The 6,641-nt window shown below is 36.1% G+C and overlaps 1 pseudogene; it reads left to right on the top strand.

Moving 5' to 3' along the window:
- Nucleotides 1-235: 235 nt before the first annotated feature.
- On the top strand, nt 236-1,114 carry LOC133869113 (peroxisomal membrane protein 11-4-like; annotated as a pseudogene).
- The last annotated feature ends 5,527 nt before the right edge of the window (nt 1,115-6,641 follow it).

The following is a 6,641-nucleotide window of genomic DNA, read 5'->3' as shown; positions in this document are numbered from 1 at the left end:
AACATGTGGATCGAGTACGGCGGCTCCACCCAGGTGTTCAACATAGCAATTTCAAACTCGAATCTGAAGCCCAAAGAGCCCCTCTTGTCGTTCAATTTGGATTTAGATCAGTATGTGAGCAATTTTCTATACGTTGAGTGTAGTTTTAAAGCTATTCCTATTTTGAAGATTACTTCACTCAACATCGCCCAACAAACACAATCAGATGTTCTGTTCATCAAACCTCACTTCAGCCATGAATGACAAAGTGGACAAGTTGGTCATCTTCCTAGCAAAGAGAGATGGTATTGACCAGCTTGTCAAGACCTTCCAATATAATTCCAAGCTTGTCCACTAGCACGCCGAAGCCACCCATCCGGAGATCGCCGGAAGAGCCAAGCGTGGGAGGTTGCCTGATACGATACCCACAATTTTAGAATGCATGCCGAGTCGATCGTTATCTATGTTATTGGTGTTAGTTTATTTTATGCTATCTTATTGTTGTTAGTAGTTGAGTAGCAGCAGAGTCTATCTTAATTTCAAATGTCCATCGCCAGTAGGTTAGTAGTTGTTGCGATAGACAGTGTTATCTTTTATTTCAAAATTGCTAGTGTTATCTTGGCTAGTAAAAGGGGATAGTTATCTCTTAGTGTTATCTTTCAATTAGGACTCATGATGTAATCTTTATTTAAAGAGTTGTCAGTGGATGAATAAAGCATGCAAATTTAATCCCAAACTTTGTGTTTGAAAAGGTCTAGGTTCCCTCAGAATCTAAAAGGTCTAGGTTCCCTCAAAATCTAAGGTTTAGGTTCCCTCAGAACCTAACAAATTATCCAGTTGCATGATCGAGAAATCATTCACGTAACATTGCATCAAGGCACAGCCAGAAGGCTTTTAGGAGTGGCTAGTTTCTCACCGGCTTCAATGATCTGAGAAGATGGGATGCGAAACAGAGCATCAAAAGATCAAAGCTAATAGAGTGATGAGGCTGATGGCAGTGGCAGCTAATGTTGCTGACTTAATTATTGGTGTGGTGGATATCGAACCCAACCCATTTTGCAACCATGCTGTTACTCTTGGGATTAGTGGATTGGTCTCTGCATGGGCTGGTTGGTATAGAAATTGGCCCTCGTAGGAGTTTCCGAGACTGTGGATCAGATGTTGGGGAACGCCTTTTGCTGGAACCGCACGGACTATGTTGACGTCCTCGGTAGTCGACATTGTGTTAGGGTTTGGCCTTGAGGTGGCCGAACCACCCCAAGGGCTATGAGGTGGTTCGGCCTCCCCCAAAACCGGCCTTTGGGGGTAGTTGAGCCACCCCCTTGGCAAAAATGGGGGTGGCTAGCCGCCCCCATTGGCCAAAATGGGGTGGCCGGCCACCACATATTTTTTAGTTTATTTTATTTTTCAGTTTTTTATTTTTAAAAAAAATATAATTTTTTTAATTGAAAAATGACACATGGCAGTGGTATTATAGACATATTTTGCCAAAATGGACCTTTCTGAAACGTTTTGGTAGTTTGGGAGGCCAGAATCCAAGCGTTGGCAGTTCGTGAGACTACTTGCAAAACAGCTGGCAATTTGGGGGCCTAAACTATAATTTTTTCCGAAGAAAATCGATTCACGCAGGTTTATTTTTATTTTCCCCCATTTTTCCCTCTTCCATCGAAACCCTCATCCCTCCCCCCGCCCCTCAAGTTCGGCCTCTGCCATCGGCAATTACTGACGTCACTAATGGCCAACAAGACCCAACAATACCACCATCGTAAGGCGAGAGCGTCGCCAACCATCTACAACCGGCATCACCAAATGAAATCTGACTACGCCGACAGATGCCTGGCACCACCACCGGCTACAGAGGTAACTTTTCTCTCTTTTTTCCTTTTGATTTCTTCTGGTAGTTTGACCCACAAATTTGGCTTTTCCTTATTGTTTTCGATTGAACAACAAGGAAAGAGTTCTAATATCCTTGTGTTTAGTGTGACCCACAGATTTGGGGTAAAATGCGATATAGTGATCCAAATTTTCCAACCTACTCGTAGGGAAGGCTAAGGTTGAGACCGTAAGATGAAGCTATGGGGCTTATGGATCAATGTTGACTAATTCAGGCATAGGGTCCTGGAAAGCCTCAGTATCTGATATGAGCCTGAATATTTGGTGATGAAATTTGTAAAGAAATAACAATAAAAAGTAATAAAAGATAGTTTGGCACTTCAAAGGGCCAAGTCCTCCTCTAACACACAACTATAACCTCACGGGTTTCTCAATATAATACTATTGATACTTCATTGATTAGTATGCTGGCTTAAATACAAGAAGACCAAGTAACTAACTAACAACCCACTAACTAGGTTGATGACCCATGATTCACTAGAAGTTGGCTAACCCATTACATGATGAGAAATGCTACAAGTATCAATGAATAAGCTCTACATCATCATAGTAAGACTCCATTTGTAAAAGTTTAAGTACATGTAACATTTCTCTTACATGATAACTAGCCAAGGATAACTACCCACTAACCCGATTACATAACTAACCTACTAAATTAAAGATTGCTGAATATTTTGGAATAAAAGAAGACCGAAGACTTTCTAACTAAAATTAAAGACACAAACTAAGCACATATTAATAAATTACAATAACTAATATTTGGCCCATAACAGTTTCCAAAGATAATTTCATCATGCGTGTAAGAGAGGGAGACATTTCCAGGATAAAGGGTATGGACGTTTAGCTGTAAGGCTGCAATTTAAAGAATGAAAGATCTTTTTTTTTTTTTTTTTTTTTTTTTTTTTTTTTTTTTTAATAATCTTCTAACAACGAGAATATTTTGGTAGAGTTCAAGCTTAACCATGAATATTATACTTTTCTTCCCATCTTTTTTCAATTTTGTTTGTTTATTTGTTTTTTTTTTTTCCTAGGGTTGGTGAAAAAAGCTCTATTCAAGAATCAAAAGTGTTAATTTTGTTAGGCGTACATGAAAGCAGTTAAAAAAACCAAGTTGGGCAAAAGACTGTTTAATCTCGGACCTTTGCAAATTTCTCGACTTTAAAAACAATAATCAGCACTTGTGAAAAGAATCGAGTGCAGATATAAGATTGTTGCTGGTTTCTAATATCTTTTACTTATTTGCAATCTTTGATGATGTTATTGTAGAATGTTCGGGTTGATGTCAGAAGTTCTTTTTTTTTTTTTTTTTTTTTTTTTTTTTTTTTTTTTATTCTGTGTGATGTTGTATTTTGCTTTTTCTTATGTGTGGAGCTTAACTTTTGGAGTAAAAGTGTTACTATATATATTTCTTATCATTGGAGAAAATGAAAGTGCACCTCATTTTTGTATGTGAAATCTCTGTTTCAAATTATTGAGTTTACGTAATTGCTTTCATCTTGTTACTTCCTTCTGAATGCAGGGAATTCTTGTCTCTAACTAGGAACCTATAAATTATTGATTCTTGCTGTTGGTATGAATACCTTTGGTGGCTGTTGTCATTTTTGCTGGTCAGTATGAGTCCTTCAAGTTTCCATGAAGTTGCTGGCAGTTGATTTTTCTTTAGAAGCCAGAGTTTGGATTTTATGTTACTATCAATCATCGTTTCTCAGGAGATGAAGTTTCTGGGCATTGCAGCTACGCCATGTTGCCTTAACAGATTGGGCACCATCTTCCTTCCGTTCCCCATTCATAGAGATTTGTCAAGATGGAAATTATGAGAGAACTGAAGTCCCTTTATATCTGCTCATCACTCATTGAGAACAGATATATATGGTGCTTTTCAGAACGAATATATTTGGTGCTTTTTTCCCTTTTCTTGCTTATGACAGACGAGATGGCAACATATTCTAGTTTCTCATGTAATAAGTGCATCTGTATTCTGTGAAAAACAATTTGAATGAATCGGTTTGGTCAAGATAACCAAAACCATGGATTGTATTATCATAGTTGTAGTCTGTACATTTGAGCAGTTTGTAATCAAGTATAATAAGTAACTTCACATTTGAATTTACAATTCATGATATAAAAGCTAGGAGACAATTCGCTAAACTCAAATTCAATTTATTCTTGATTGAATTATCCAAACCACCACAAAACCAATATATTACATCACATGATCAAGCAAGTTTCCATTGTTTATATAAAAGATGACAGCATTGCCTCATTCGAAGTTCCACAAAGATCAACAAACATTAATTCCATCTTGTAGGTAGGATGGCCTTTCTATGTGCTTGGTGACTTGGGACATTGGAAGACTGGCATGAGCTTTGAAAAATTGAACTGCCTCGTAGAGTTCATCACAAATGAGTCCCAGTCCATAACCACTGAATTGCCATATGAACTTGGATCAATATTAATAGGATCTCCAAGTCTATATCCCTGAAAGCAATTCAACTATGACTTGATTAGCAACTAAGTGAAAGCATTAGATTTTTTCATCAATTAATACCATTATTCTCGACATTTCTGAGATGGTTTAAGTGGACTTCATAGTAAGCTAGACATCTTGCATCAAGGTAGAACTGAAGGCGCTAACGTAAGTGTGCATACAATTATGACCAAGAATTCCAGTCTTTTTGCTTTCCTAAACATTGAAATGAGAGAAATAAACTATCAAAAGCCTACAGGTTTATCAATGGGTGAACACCTTCTTCATTTCCTGCAAGGCCAGAGAGCTAGAGAATGCACCAAACAGGACAAACAATGAAGAGGTAAGGTGATGTGAAAGAAAAAAAAAGGGAAAAAAAAATAATTTAGCCTCCAAAACTACCAAAACCTTTGAAAAAGACACATTTTGACGAAAATACCCCTGCCATGTGTCATTTTTCAATTAAAAAATAAAAAAAAATTCAAAAAATTCAAAAAAAAGTCGAAATTTTTTTTTTAAAAAAAAATAAAAAGGTAAAAAAGCTTGTGATCCTTGAGCTTCAGGTAGCTATTGGCCAATGTTTTGAATGTCAAAAATCACAGAAAGGAAAATGGATATGAACATCGACGAACAAGCTCATGGCCATTGATTTCTCCGTCAGAAACGGATCGAGGTCTTCCACAACGATGATAGACTTGTTCGTCATTTGTAACAAAAAATAATTGAAATTGGAATTGTTCATAACTTTCGAAAGATTAATATCATAGACATCAAATGATATAAAATTAGCTATGTTCGCGTTTGGAGAGGCGGGGATGAATTTGCTGAGCTGCAGGAGTGCATTGTCCCCAACGACGATGCTAGAAAGACGCAATACGTCGTCCGGTCGATCACAATATTTTTATAAAAATAAAAAATAAAATTTTAGGTTTTTTTAGTTTTTAATAATTTTTTTTTCTAATTTTTTATTTTTTAAAAAAAAAAAATTAATTGAAAAATGACACGTGGCATGGATATTATGGTCATATTTCTTCAAAAATGGGTCTTTTTGAAAGGTTTTGGTAGTTTAGGGGCCCAGAGTTCAAGCCTTAGTAGTTCGAGGGGCTGTCCGGAGAATGACTGGTAATTTGGGGGGATAAATTGTATTTTTTTCCAAACTTTTTTAAAGAAAAAATATAATTTAGCCTTTCAAATTTCTAACCATTCTCCGAATAGCCCCCCGAACTATCAAAGCTTGGACTCTGGCCCTTCAAACTACCAAAACCTTTTACAAAGGCCCCCTAAAAAAAATTTAAATGAAAAAAAATTAAAAAAAAACTAAAAATATAGAAAATATTTTTTAAAAAATAAATTAAAAAAAAATAAAAAAAATAAAAAACTAAAAAAAATAAAATTTCTTTTTTTTTTTTTAAAAAAAAAATAATAAAAAATAAATTTGCAATCGACCAGAGGATGTATTACTTCTTTTCAGTATCATCATTAGGCATGATGCACGCTTGCAACTCTACGAACTCGTCCCCACCTCTCCGAAGGCGGACATGGCTAATTTCCTATCCTTCGATGTCTATGATATTGATCTTTCAAAGGTTATGAATGATTTCAATCTGAATTTTGTTTTGTTAGAAACGACGAGCAAGTCTATCATCATTGTGGAAGACCTCGATCGGTTTTTGACAGAGATGAGCTTGTTCGTCAATGTTCATATCCATTTTCCTCTTTGTGATTTTTTGGCATTCAAAACGTTGGCCAATAGCTACCTGGGGCGTAAGGATCACAAGCTTTTCTCTCAGGTGGAGGATATTTTCTAAAGCAGAGCGAGCTTGAGCCCGACTAAGATCAACAAGTTGATAATTGCGAACGGGGACTCGCCGAGCAGGGCTATAAAATCGGTGATCACGGTGTTGCAAACGGACGATGATTGGAGAGCTGTTGAAAAGATAAGGTTGCGGTTGAGAAATAACACCACCCCAAACACCCATCTTTTTTAAAAATAAAAAATAAAATAAAATAGGAAATAAAATTTTAGTTTACTTATTTTTTTAATTTTTAATTGAAAAATGACACGTGATAGGGGTATTATGGGGATATTTCGCCAAAATGGGTCTTTTTCAAAGGTTTTGGTAGTTTGAGGTGCTAAATTGTATTTTTGCCTTGAAGTTTGATTTTATTTTATTTATAACTAAGTTAAATGCATAAAACTAAAGATATAAAAATAAAGATTGTAGTGATGAGAGAAAGATAGGGGATTGATTTCATCACTCATCACATAACAATGGTCAATCATAAATTAACAAGGAAAATT

Source organism: Alnus glutinosa, chromosome 5 (genome assembly GCF_958979055.1).
Source record: "Alnus glutinosa chromosome 5, dhAlnGlut1.1, whole genome shotgun sequence".
Classification (NCBI taxonomy): domain Eukaryota; kingdom Viridiplantae; phylum Streptophyta; class Magnoliopsida; order Fagales; family Betulaceae; genus Alnus; species Alnus glutinosa.
The sequence above is the reverse complement of the archived record's forward strand: the minus strand, read 5'-3'. Positions and strand labels throughout refer to the sequence as shown.